The sequence below is a fragment of the Buteo buteo genome, chromosome 15 (assembly GCF_964188355.1).
Source record: "Buteo buteo chromosome 15, bButBut1.hap1.1, whole genome shotgun sequence".
In the NCBI taxonomy this organism is placed as follows: domain Eukaryota; kingdom Metazoa; phylum Chordata; class Aves; order Accipitriformes; family Accipitridae; genus Buteo; species Buteo buteo.
In genome coordinates, this window is record NC_134185.1 from 28,393,781 (window position 1) to 28,408,213 (window position 14,433).

The window sequence follows — 14,433 nt, forward strand, 5'->3', positions numbered from 1 at the left end:
ACTTCTGTTTCCCTGATTTCTTGCTTCTCTGTGGGGAAGGGCTTTCCCTTCTGATTTTTCTGTGTTCCTCTAAGCAACAGAAACACAGAACAGAAAACCATCTGGAAACCAGACTCAGTGCCAGCCCTATTCAGAATCAAAAAGCTGATTTTTGATGCCTGATTTGGAGTACCACATGCTCTGCTGCTCTACATGTCTCACAGCTGAACTGGAAATCTGTCACCGTGCCCAGTTCCCAAAAGATGGAGGCTCTTGCAGTGCAAAATCCTACTGGATCAGTTGATAGTTCCCCATCTTTTCCACACCTCTCGGGGTGAGCGGCTCAACCTGAAAACTCTTGGTAACTGTGAACGTCTTAGCCTGCTTTGTGCATTGCCTGCAACAAGCTAAACATTACTCACCAAGGAAGGCGTAATGACATACTGGGCTGCACTTGTTAGACCTTGTATGGAAGACTGTCCAGTTTTGCTCCTTCCTTACCAAAAGGATGTTGATAAACTGGAGCAAGAGACCACCAGGTTGGTCAGGGAAGGAGTGCTTGCCCTGTGAGGAGAGGCTGAGGGACTGGGGCTTGTTTGGCTTGGAGAAAACTTTGGGGGGACCTACGAGCAGCCTTTCCATACCTATAAGGTGTTACTGAGAAGATGGAGCCAGGCTCTTTACAGAGTTGCACAGCAGGAGAACTACAGTCATGAACTAGAACGAGGCAGATTTGGACTTGAGGTAAGGAAAAGCCTTTTCTTCATGAGGATAGTGAAGCCCTGGCACAGGTTGCCCAGAGGGGTTGTGGAGTCTTCACCCTTGGAGATAGCAAAAAGCTGACTGGACAAATCGCCGAGTAGTGTGGTCTGAATTAATTACTGACCCTGTTCAAGCAGGAGGTTGGAGTAGATGACCTCCTGAGGTCACTTCCAACCTGAATTATTCTGTGATTTTATACCACCAAGTTACCAGCCTTGCTTTATCCTCCACTCCTGGTTCTGTCCCAGACACCTCCTCCTGGCTGCCTAGCCTGTCCTGCTCTCACAGGCCTACAAGTAATGCAGGATATCACTGCTCTTCTCCACCACGTGAGCCTTGACATGATGAAAAGTGTGCTAGTTTTGAGATGTTGACAGACTCCTATTTTGGCAAAACCCTACCGTGTCTTCATAAGGGAGTTGCTTAGCCAGGACTTTTAGGCAACTGTCCCAGCAGGAAGATATTTGCTTTCCTTTCATGCTGCCATCTATTTTATTTAGAATGATGTTCTGTTGTCTTTAGCATTGCTGCTCATCTGGAAGCCAATATTTAACTTCTCAAGATGATGGCTGGCAAGAAGCCATACCAATAACTAGCAGGAAGGCAGAACTGCATTCCAACAAACACTTAGCTGAGGTAGTTTAGTATAACAAAAATGACATTTTATTTCTGCTTCAGCAAATGAAGAAATAATACTGCCTAGTGTTCGAGCCTCAAATAAGTTCAGAGAACTTTTATTCAGGGTCCAAAGTAAAGTAGAACAATTTCTGGGAGGAGGAAATGAGCCAAAGACAGTGGATACATGTTCATTTAGGCAATAAGACAGATGGAAAAAAAAATTAAGCCACATACAGCAAAACAGTAGTCATTGGGAAGAGACTGAGTGACTTCCTGCATCAGGGAAGTGTAAAATATGTTTCACACCCAGTCACCACCTTGACTGATTTTGTATGAGAGTTCAAACCTATGCCAGTCTGTCCCTGTGGCCTTGTAAATCTGCTCGGTGAGGAAGACGGTTCTGACCAATGCTGGAGGTGTAAGTTACTGATTTCTACCTGACTGCTTCATCCATTTACTCCCATTTGAACAGAAGAATTTTGTTTTGTTAACTTGTTTTCACTGTGAAAGAGGCAATTGCTCCTTTTTTGAGGAGATAGACATTTTAGAATATCCCTAAATTTGTCTTTGATATTCTGAAGCAAGAGTGAGCAGACTGTGGCCTCTGAGAAGCCACCAGAGCCTGCTTCTCCCCCCAGACCTTTCTTCATGTCTCATGCACCCCATCTGTTCATAAAGTATTCAGCAAAGTCAAGTAGGATTCCTTGCTTTAATTGGGTTTTTCAGCTGTCCCGGAAGCAGTGACCCTAATTCTTTTTCATATGCAGAACTCTTTTTTTAGAAGACTAAACAGAATGAAGTTGAACTAGTTTATACTCTTCCTAATTATGTTACTTGTTCCCTTCCCCTCCTCAGCTGACTTTGAGAAAAACTCAGAAAGCTTGTGCTTTTCTTCAGCAGCAGAGTCAGAATCCATACAGAACGGGCAGATACAAAGACATCATCTAAAATGTGCCCATGAATAGTCTGAAATAATGACTTAATAATAAATGTGAAATAAAGTTAGGAAAATGGCAGAATTGCTTTTCTTTCCTAAATTTAAAGGGACTCAAAGGTCAGTTTTCTAATGTGGATTAGTGACATGTAAAATTTCTAAAATTGTGATAAAGTATATAACAAGGACACTTTCTTTATGGGCCACTGTTGAATGTTTGGTGGTGTTGCATCTTTTCCCCAAAAATGTTACTTTTGGAGCTGAAATTTGCTAGATTGGCTGACGATAAGGAGAGCAAAGAGTCTGTCTCAGAAGACATAGGGCCTTGGGTTGACAGTCAGGTAGCATCATCAGTTTGTCCGTCTATCAAAAGTCACTTCATTTCAGTAAATTATGCTGCCTTGACAACTGGTCATCACTGTTTCCTTAGCAGTTGTTAAGAGTTCACCAACTTCAAATTCAGTGATTAACTTGGGATGTGCCTGAGAACTTCTCTCCAGAAAAGCAATGTGAACAAGCCTTTGCAGAACTGGGCTTTCTCTGTGGTGAGAGGAAAAAAACGAGGGGCCTTTTCTGATGTACCATGAGGTTTGTGTTGGCATCAGTTCAGACTTCACCACATGATGATCCAGTTCTTAAACTCAGTGCAGCTTGTCAGTGTTCAGGGGTTGAGGTGGTAGAAGGAGACACAGGGGTGATGTAGAAATGATAAACACAGAAACTGATGCTGAGAGTTTCCAAAATAATTACATAATTATCTTCTATTTATTTTGGACATGTTAGTGGTCCATTTTTCTCAAGTACTGCGTGTCTAACAGTTTATACTGACCTCCTTTACTTTTTTCAGGACTCTTAACTCCAGTATTCCTGGCAGACTGATGTATGCCACGCATTTAAACTACACCAAAGGCTGGCAAGAGGTGTAATTTTTTTCCTGAGTGTAGTTGTATTCCAGAATAAATTATCACTGTTAGCGTTTGGTACATGCAAATAATACATATAATTGAAAACTGACTCTTCAACTTTCTTTTAATCCTGTTCCTTTCTTTGTAGGTGTGGTAACTCCTCACTGGCAGGGACAAATTCTAATAACGATTCCCCTAGGGACATAAGAAAAGTCTAACTATTAGTTGTGGTGAGTCATCATAGCATGTAGCAACAGAGGTGATTACAACTGTCCTATCATCAGATTAGCAGGGCTGTGTTGTGATTGATCTCATTTACTTTCAGTTACAAGAAGTGTGTAAATGTCCCAAGATGTTTTGCAACTGTTGTCTCTGAGAGAACAGCACCTTGTTGGGGTCCTCTTTAGTGCTTTCTTTATCAGTATGTTGTTAATGTAATATTGGCAACACAAGGAAAATATTCTTTCAGAGAAATACTCAGCAGTTCCTTGCAGCTGGTCAATGTTTTTAGTGTCGTCTTACTTAAATAAACATACAGTGTTTTCCTTTAATTTTGTTTTGGTTTTACTCATGTTTGGTTTAACCCCTTTCTAACAGCTCAGTGGTGTGGACATTTTTTATCCAGTCAGTTGGAAGCTAATTAGAGAAGAGGACAGCTAAGAATTCATGGTTTGTGGGGACAAATGAGCACAGTCACTACGGTACTCAGCTGGAAATGTGAAAGTTGTGAATGTTGGACTGACTCCAAGGCCTCTTTCTTCTTGTGTAAGAAATAGTCACTGCATAAATTACAGAAGCAGTCTTTAGGTTTCAAGTATAATATTTTTCCCATGTGTTTCAAGTGGTGGCCTGACTAATGCCAGCCTTGACCCCCAACTTCTGTGACATACTATTTTTCCCCCTTAAAGGAAGCGTTGTATTAGAGGTTGAAGTGTAAAGACTAGGGCAAAACTTACACTGACATCAAAAGAGCAGAATTTCAGTTACAATACTTTGGCACAGTGGAAAGTGCTATTGGTCAACTTAACCTCTTCCCTAGGGATCAAAGCATTCATGTAGGAGACAGAAGCTCAAGGCAGCTCTTCTTCAAATCAGTAGGTGTTCTCCTCTGGGCACGTGTTCAAAAGGAGAAATTAACCCTGCCTGGTGATTTGAAGGAGTCGTTTCAGAGGTGATGATTTCTTCGTCAGCTGAAGTGAGCGGTGGGTAGATGCAGGTGCTTCCCGGCAACCCAGAGCAAGGCAAAGTTGTGATGGGTAGGATCCCTAGGCATGCCCTTCTCCCAGGTATTACCTGTTGGTTAGTTCCAGGTCGCTCTCCTTTCATGTATGAAATTTGTAGGCTGAAGCAGTTTTCTGAAGCATCCAACTCGGTAGAGGAAATTTTAGCATCTAGTTCTGTGGTTTGGCTTCTTTCTACTTTGCAGGTCTGGTACCTCAAGCAAAGGTGTTGTGGCACCTGTCTTATACATACACATGCTCTTGGCTGAAGAACGAATCAAAATCCACTCCCAGATGCTATGAAGAATTGTGGTGTGTGGAACAAGAAAAGAGGCAAGATGAAGTACAGGGACAGTAGTGGGCCTTCATCATGACAGTCCACAAAAAGCTTGACTTTGCATATGGCTGCTTGCAGTAGGCTTGGCTCCGCCTTTATCCACTTTAGAGAAAAGTGGGGTTTTATCAGCTGTAAGTATGACCCTGAACAGTTCCATATCCAGTGAAATTTAGAGAAGTTTCTTTTCGTCCCTATCTCACCTTAATGGCTATGGCAAGAGCATTTAGAGAGAAAATAATTTGGATGGCATATGTCCTCAGACATCAGTGTAGGAGATGTGGAAGTATCCATACCTAATAATACAAAATAAATGCAAATTAAAAATAACCTGAAATGCATTCTGGACATCAATCCAATAATGTATCTCATGGTCTAATTTTTATTTCTTTATAAACTTCATACAAGATAACTTGGTTGTTATATAAAAGGACTTAACTGAGCTTCTAAAATGCACTAAACTCAAGTTGAGAAGACTTTCTTCATCTGTTAAAAAATGAATAAATAGAACTTACTGTAGAAAAAGTCAGCAAATAAAGGTCTCAGCAATATTACTTGGAAAATAAATTTCTTGAAATGAGAAATGCAAAAGTGGTTTCTTAATAAATGATGACATGCCAGAATAGACTTTCCACAACACAAACGTTATGTTGTTTGCGAGATTCTGAATGCTCTCAGTGCTGCAAGACCAACAGTTTATCTGAGTTTACAGCAAATAATCTGTCCTTACATATGTAATGGGCAAACTTTCATTAAAGCATCCTGCTGCATATTAGGAAGCTCTTAGATCATTAGTTTACCTGGCACCAAGCCACTTGCCATACTTCTAAGTGTGAAAGTGTGGTTGCCGAGTCACAGTTTTGGAAGGTGCAGTAACAGTTCAGAAAAATCTATCCTTTAGCTGGTAGAAACCCTGGAGAGCTGCAAATATGTATAATATATATGCATTTGAACTTTAAAATATAAAAGAGAGAACCCACCAACAGACCTTTTGTATGTGCACGTTGTTTTCTTCCTCTCCTCAGCACTTAGGTAACTATAAAGCAGCTAAAATCCACACATAAAATGTCGGATTTGAAAGGGCATGTGTGCAAAAGAAAGCATTTCAGACTAAGGATGTGAATCAGAGCACTGACTGTACCAGCAGTTTGTCCAGTAATATATCAGCTGAAGTAAAAGCACGGTTTTTCATCTTCAGGTGAGCAACAGATTTGGAACAAGAAAGCATTTTAACTTGAGGTAACATTCACAATTTTGTGCTTCCCTGCTGATACCAGGCATGGTTTACTGAAGGGAGGGGGAATAGAAGGAAATAAAATAATTTGGAAAGGGTGCTGATGGGGCTCTAGCCATTGCATTACCCCAGCTGGCTTGTGTTTGTGCATCAGCGTGGTGGCAACCAAAGATTTCCTTTGCGATACCGCAGCACAGGTCAGTGTGACCCTGATAACATTTTCTGTCTCCCTTTATTCACACTAGTCTCTTCAGATCCTGGTCCTTAGTTAGAAACCCATTCTTGCTTTGCCTTTCTAACTATACTTGTAAAATAAATGAAGCATATCTCCTAACCAATGGCCAAGGACAGTTATGTCATTAAAGTTTCTTCTGGATAGTGTTAATTAACCAAAACCAGTAAAATAGGCATAATCAACAAGCACAAGAAGAAAACTCATTTTACAGAGTGCTAAAAGCTTCAGGGAAGATTGCAGTTTTTCCTGTAAATGTATGCTTTCTTTACTGTGTCAGCTACTGTTGCAGAAATGTTGAGGTGGAAGTTGAGAAGCAGTATAATTTATTTTGCAATATTTTGAAATCTAGTAATCTCTCCATGATGAACCCCCATCTACTTCAAAATGCTGATCTTTGTATTAGTATTCTAATAACTTTCTGGAGCAGCATTTTTTACAACTAGTACCTAGGGAATGGGCAGGGGTTCTCTGAGCCCTTGGCAAAGTTTGTACTGGGTTTCAGGAAGTATTATCACTTAATATGAAAGTGCAGAGGAAAGAATGTTCATCCAAGAGAGAATATGGGGAAGAAAAGGTTCTACTTGGCTAGTGCTGAATTGTTGAATAGATTGGTGTAGATTTTAGTGTGTTTTCACACTGTACCCAAATAAATACATAAGTGATTTGAAGGCTAAATTAATATAACCATTTAAACAAATTATTTCCTTTTTTCTTTTCTTTTTACATTTAGGTTAAACATTTGAAATAGAGATGACACTGTACAAAACAGGAATATGTTTCCTTTTATCTAGGAAAATTAAATTCTATTTCTGCTACCTGACTTTATGATCCCAGTGACTTCCACTGAAATGTCCCATTTTCACTTTAGTAACTAAGTAATTGGCTGATGTGAACAGTTTGTGGTAAGACCCCTACCTCAGTTGCCCCGGTGTACATCCAGAGGAACGTTAACTCCAGTGGGATTGCTCTAGATTTACAGCAGTTGAGTTTTACTCAGCTTGGGTCCTGTGTATCAGAAGAAACCTATCCAGTGGTAAATAAAACCAGTGCCCCACCTGTGGGTGACTGACCCTTGAAAAATGTCAGGTGGAGACTATCTTGACTTTGTACAAACCGTTGAGTCATTTCCTCAACTGGGAAGATAATTTTTCTTCAGTGTTCCGTTCCTTTTTTTCCCCTGCTGACGTACTCGGCACACAAGTAGCTTGCTTTATTTGTATAGCTTCAAATTGTTTCAGCCTTTCTGATTTTTAAAAGCAGGGAGGCTTTTCCAGTGGCCATTTGCTTCTCTGTTAGTTGTGTGACGGCAGGTTATTTTTGAGGAGACGGTGGAAGCCAGAGCTGCTGGCACTTTCCTGGATATACCTCTCTGCGATTGCCCACAGCTCAAGCAGTGGTTTTCTTCTGTAGCTCACGCCCAGCCCCACTTCAAGAAAGACCATGCTGTGGGGCTGAAGGTATGCATACCTGAACCATGAACTTTAAGGTACTTATCATTTTTGGGGGCTGAATGGGGCAGATTGCCAAGAAACCATGCTAGATGACCTTCTTTCCTGCAGGCTGGTTGGTTCTTCATGCAAATCAACTGGCAGCTAATACAAAATTAAGCAGTATGGTTATTTCCAGGTAGCTTTCTGGTCCGTTGTGAAAACTCTCTGTGTGTAGATGCTGAAATATTAACTCAGTTGTAGACATTTGCTGAAAATGTGGTGGGAAAGTAGTATTTATCTTACAACAGCTTGAAAGAGGTTTTTATACTATAGTTGTGTGTTATCGCTTCGGATAGCAGAATGCCATTGAACAAACATGGCTTGCTTTCTTACACGGTGTCCAGGCAGCAGTTGCCACCTTTGGGGTGAACGTAGCAGCACTACTGGTGCAGAGAGATTCACCCTCCTTCACGGGAGAATGGCGAATTTGTTTTGTGACATGGTTGTTAAGGACTTATTTTTGTACCAGAAGTGCCTTGAATGGAAAGGCTGAAGTCCAGAAGTCTATCTGTAAGGCATGTGCTCCTGTATGTGAATTTGTAGGCTGTTTATTTATTTTAAAAGTGTTCAAGTTTTGTTTCCCTCTTGGCAACAGTTCAGCCTTCCCTTGGTGTTTTGCTGTAGTCAGCTGACAGCCAGACATTGGGATCACATTCCAATTGTTTCTGGGTGTCTCTGGTATTCATCAGCCCCTTTTTGCTGTCCTGTAAGTAGCTTTTTTCTTATGCTTTCATTTGCTGTATTCTACCATTTGCGTCCTCTACCTCTTTTAGGCTGTTTTTAAAATATTTTAACAGGGTTTCATAAGCACCTACCATTCCTAATGAACTTCAGTTAAAGAGCTGTGCTTGTCTCCATACAGCCTTGATCAAACTAAGCAAACTGAGAAGTTCGCCTTTATTTAAATGTTCATAGCCTTGCTGATGTTCTCCTGTTCGCTGAGCTTTACACACTGTGGAAGTCATCTTTGTCTTTCTAGGCTCTCCTTTGAAACACTAGAGTAAGCATCTTGTTTGGTATAATAAATGTGGTTAGTTTAAAAACCAAAAAGACTCTATAGATTATATGTTCAAATTTTGTTCTTTGGCTGTGACTGTCGGTGCTTTAGGGAGTTCCCTGCTGAGAAGTACAGAAATGGGTTCCGTTTCTCTGTGGGTGCATCTCTTCCTTCTTCAGAGGGGAAGAGGGATTCATCAGGCAAAACCGTTCCTGTGGCCCTTCACAAATTTGAGGGACTCTTTACAGTCTGGGGAGAAGTGCTAAAACTTCTAAGGCAGGAGCAAATCTTGCTCTTTCTTTCCCCCCTGCCCCCATCAAAATAAATGAGCAGGGCTTTTGTGGAGGGATATCTGCAGATATTAATTTTCTGTCAGCTCTCTCCAAAACCCCTATTTCATTGAACAAATCTGTAGTGGTTTGGTTGATGTTACAAGGAACAGAATGTGACCTATAGTTTCAAAATGAGTGTAGCATACTGGTCTGTTCGGTGAAAGGTCATGTCTTTTCATCTGCAATCAAGAAAATTCAGAACTATTTCTGCATTTTTTTTTGAGAAAAACACAAGATATAAATAAAAAAAACCTTTCAGCTGCTGATTTTAAGGGGAGCCATAAAGAATGTGGCAGTGAAGACCAGAGAAAAATGTTTCCTGTGGTGCCTGTAGTCTTTTGTAGCTCTTCAAGAACCAGAGTTCATCTGCAGAAAACAGGAGTCCCCTGAAATCACACCATCTGCAGTTCTCGCCCAGATTCATGCAAGACTCTAGGGAGGTGGTGTAGGCTTTACACATCTTCAGTGTTGAGTGGAGTTTAGAAAAAGGATATGCGCTCATCAGGAAAGCATGACAAGCATCCTTCTTAATTTTTACCTTTCAAAGATACAGGTCTTAATGCAGAAGTAAATGCCAGTACATAAAACAAGGACTAAATGTTTGAGTACTACAACAACATCAGCATAACCTGCCAAAGATCTGCACTTATAAGTCAATATCATTTCCAGGTTTTTGTTTTGAAAAGCTCAACTCCATGCTTCCACAAACAAAACTCCTGTGGAGTTTCCATTAGGCAATGCAATTAGGTCTGTGTGTTTCTGGGAAAGATGCATCTTTGTAGAATGTGTCCTCCAAACGGGCTTGGTGTTGTTTCAATCTGTCTAGAAACAGAAGCATCAGTTTGCAAAAAGATTCACTTAGTTATAATGTCTATCTGATTTTCTCCTTCTCTCCCTTTCTGTGCTTAGTAAGACAAAATGGGGGAAAAAATCCACTTCGGAATTTGCATGGGAAAAAAAGAAGGAAGATTAATTTACACTGCCGGGTGTCAGGCTGTAATATGATTATGCTTGCAGAGCTAAAAAAGGAAATGTTCAGAGCTTATAAACATTTTAGAAGAGGTCATTAGCTTAGCAGATAGGAAAAATTTGTTTCTGAGCATTGAGCAGTTCCTGAACTCACACAACATGTTACACAGGTATGTGTAATGCCGTGGGGGCTGCAAAGTCCTAAGAGGAGCTTGCAAGGGTGGTATTTCCCATTAGACATAAAGTCTGAAGGCTACAAAATGTCAGTGCTGAACAGTAATTTTTAACCAACTGGAAACAGGTTCTTTCGGGCACCTCGTTCCTTGGCATCCGAGCGCCTTCAGTCAGCGAGTGAAATGTCAGATGTGATTTACCTGGCCAGGTTGCCTCGCTCATTTCTCCTGTCTTTCCACGGAGGTTCGCACGTGGTGCTGCCTGGGCAAGAGCCTCCGTGGGGACGGTGGAGGCTCTTGCTGTGGTCCTCCTGTGGGGCAGGATGGGGAGGGAGGCACTGGCACTTTCTGCATGGAGTGGGAGTGTCCTGGCGGGGGCGTGTGGGAATTTGGTGCTGTAGAAGGGCAGAGGAAGAGGAGGGAAGGCGTTTGCTGCCATGAGAGGGTGGGAAGAGGGGAGGCAGGGCTGGTGCTGCATCTTTCAGGGTAAGGGAGGGAGGACACCCCATCGCCTACGTGGTCTGTGTGGCTGCCAGGGGTTTGACCGTCTTGGTCTCAGTGCCAGATGGGAGCGCAAAGGAACCACCCTCCTGTGATAAAGCCGAGCGAGGTCTGGGCTTTCCTGCCCTCCTAGCATTTTAGGAAATGTCCTGTGCCACCGGGGCTGTATCACAGGCTCCTTCCAGGGTGAGGAAACCCGGTGAGGTCGTGTTTGTGTGCTTCTGGGGATGAAACCAGCCTGTGAGATCTTCAGAGGTAACGAAGAACCTAGCGATTAAAGCACTCGCCTAGCCCGTAATAACTCAGGCTGACTGTCCTCCCACCCTCTGCCAGCCCCTGGCTGCAGGCAAGTAACTCTTTGGCAGCAGTCGGCAGGCTCTCTCTTGCCTGGACCCAGTAAAAAAGTTTTGTTAAAATTGATGTGATTCAGGAACAGCATGGTACCAACAGACCTCCGTGCAGTGAAAGTGCAGATTCCTTTACAATGGAAAACAGTTTTCAGTAGGAAAATCCTATCCAATTCTGCTCCAGAGGAAAGCAAAGTAAAAACATTTGCTCAGACAGATCTTGCTTGTTGCTTTTGCTGCTCCTTGTGGAAGAATGGCTCTGGTCTGACATGTTAAAATTAAACCCACCTCTCACTCAGAATATAGCAGACTAAATGTTAAATTAAAAATGATAAAGATGAGGAAAAAGAAAGCTGATTGATTGTTAAACTTTTAAAACCAAAAGATTCAGTATGTGGACCTCCCAACTAATGTTGTTTGTGTGACAAATAGGAACAAGACTTGATGGCTTTCTTACGTTTTGGTTTCCATCCCTCCATGGCCCATGTAAATTAAGAAAGTTAAATAAAAGTTCTATGCCTGGTGGCATTCCAGCTAAAATAGCTCAAGCGTCCAGCCATACTTCATTCAAGTGATTTATAAAAAGCACACTTTAACTTTCTACTGTGTCATCTCTTAAATGGTCCTGTATATACTGGTTGTTTTCACAGCCTCATTATCATCTGGGATATTAATATACTTTTTTTGATCCTTATTTAAACCACTTTATCCAGGTGTTTCAAAAGCAGGGCATGTTTAGTGAAGGATCATTTACCAAAATTGAAAAGATTCTTTTAAAGCCATCTGCCTCAATGAGAGATCATTTTAATTGAATTAATTTAAAATACATGAATTCAACAGCATGGAAATTATCTGACTGCCAGCTCAGTACATGCCTTGGAAATGACTGTTTGGTGTTTGTTCTTGAACAGCACATAGGCTGTAGTATTTGGAGGTAGGGATTTGCTTTTAGGGCTTACTTTTTTGAGAGGCAATAATTTTCCTCAATTGCCAGGTAAGCTCAGGGAGACCATAAAATAATTTCCTTAGTATATTTTACTAGAATTTTGATTGAAATATGTCTATTTTACCAAACTAGTCTATAACCGTGAATCTCTAAGATAGGGAGGCTGTTTTAATGTCCTAGGCTAAGGGCATTGGAGGGTAATAGAGATGATTCATACTTTCATAAAATAGAAGTATATTGAAAGGCTAAAGAAATTAAACTAAATGTATCCCAGGTGTAATTCTACTGACTTGTTTAGGCTTATAACTAGTATGAATTTCACCTATTAGCCCTATTCTCATAGGAAAAAGAGACACTCTGAAATAGCATGAAAGTCCAGGAGTTTTATAAATCGCTGTGATCAATGGTATCCTTTCAGCAGAGACACAGAGGAAACAAATGGAGTCATCTAAAAATAGGAAGGCAGGAGCAAGTGTAGTACTGCAGATAAACTCCTCACCTGAAGCGTAAAATTAATCGAAAATAAGTTGCAAGGAAAAAGTTCTTAGTGTGTACTGTGGTTAATCATATAGCCTATTTGTTTCCATCATTAGTCCTCAAGAGATTGTGGGTTCGGGGTTATTTTTTTCATTTATTTGAAATTCTGTTTCATCAGTGCTATTCAGTGGAGCAAGGTGTAGCTGGCTCATTCCCAGAAAATTTAAGGACAAGATGCTCTCAGATATTTGTGCCCCCATATTCCCTATTCTATGGAAAATTTTGGTAAGTTTTCCCCCCAGTCTCAAAATATTCTGGCAGGGGAGTAAATCTGAGACTTGCCTTGTTCTGATTGATTGTGCCTCTGCATGCATGTAAATACCCTGTGGTCTCTGACCATTAAGGTGCAGTCACAGACTTTCTGGTGCAGACAAATAACCAGGGACTGTATCAGCAGGTGTCTGATCCACTGGAGACAACTCTTACCTCCAAATCTGAGAGGGACAAATCCAGCCCAGTGATCTGCTCCTGAACGTTAAAGAGCGCATTCCTAGTGCTGTCTCCTGTCTGTATTATAAAATTTCAATGGAAGCAACAGAAGCCTTGCAATTGGATAAAGTTAAGTACATGCATAACTGCAGGATCAAAATGTAAACCTACGCTATCAGGATATGTTTCAGTAAATTGTAACTGAATTTATTTTTTTACTTGTAAGTTAAAGTCTATTGTAAATATAATTGGGAAGCCTTGTGAATCAAGGTCATTATCTAACTTAAATTACAAGTCTAAAGGAAGACATGTTTCTCAAATCTCGGTCTGTTTTCTTGGTGAGTCACTATTGGATGGGGCAGATTTTTCTAGCTGTAATTTCATTAAACTTAGTAAACAGGACTAGTACCAAGATTGATCAGGTATGCTCTAGAGGATATGACCTGAGTGGTATTGTATTAGTAAGCATGATGTATGTTGGAGAATTAAATGAAAACTAAAAATTATTCATTTAATTTTGAAGAAATATTGTATCTGAAGCAAAAATATACGCTAAAGCATAAATAAAATATAAATGGAACATACAGAACAGGGAACTGAGGGTCCAGATTTAAAATGCAATTTTAGAAGACAGTGTGGAAAAGTCATGTAACATAACTTCTCAAAATGTAGCCAGCCGTATGTCCTATTGATTTTTCATCTTTGCGAATGTAAAGTCACTGCCGTGTCGAGCACAGCAGTAGGAGACTTCAGTAACTCATTAAACGGTTCTTCAGTGCACCAGGGTCACTTGCAGTTGGAAGTTAGCTCCATTTTGTTTGTATTAGACTTCACATGCCAAATGGATGTTTTCTGCCCCAGGCTCACTTAAAGTCATCAGATTCCTGCAAAAAGCACAGTGATCTCTGTTGGTTTGTCTTCCCCTGAGCACAAACTGAACCAAAATGATTTAGTAGAACTTTACAGCACCTGTGGTGGCCTAAGGACATGGTCAAGACAAAGTTTTTAGGGAGAGAAAATATCTTCTATTAGTTAGAAAAATGTCATTGGAGAAACTTTTGGGTAGACCAGCTCTCTTTCAAGCTGAGATGGCTTTATAGAATTATCCTACAATCGTTCACTTATATTTGCAAAATCAAAGACCTTTTACTACCCTTGAACTGCGTTAATAAACTAATATTTTATTAACTAACTTAACATTTATTCAGTTGAACAAACACGATTTTCTTTCCAACATCCTATCCAGTGAAGAATGCCAAATGAAGTATTTTGGATTGGATTTCCAGAAGTATTCATGGATGAGCCAGAAGAACAGTTCAGAAACCCAGATCATTTGTGGAGCAGAAGAAGGAAGTGAAGCGAGAGATAGAATAAATAATTATGGGGGAGAAATAGTTATGCAGAGCTTCTTGATGAAAGCAAAGAATGCTGAGACCCCGAGAACCATGTTTCAGTGAAGTGTTGGGGTGATGTCTACAGGATATCTTGGCA

At 40.7% G+C, this 14,433-nt stretch overlaps 1 protein-coding gene across 5 annotated transcripts in view; it reads left to right on the plus strand.

Annotated features, from left to right (window-relative positions):
* Window positions 1-14,433, plus strand: part of PKIB (cAMP-dependent protein kinase inhibitor beta) — a 57,681-nt gene that overhangs the window by 28,257 nt on the left and 14,991 nt on the right. The window contains exon 1 of one of the 5 annotated variants that reach the window (XM_075046860.1): window positions 7,626-7,707. The exons of 3 other annotated variants lie outside the window; for them this stretch is intronic. The gene's annotated coding sequence lies outside the window, so the exon portion shown is untranslated. Of the gene's footprint in view, window positions 1-7,625; window positions 7,708-8,384; window positions 8,418-14,433 lie in introns of those variants that run through there. One more of the 5 variants, XM_075046859.1, reaches the window with a different exon arrangement.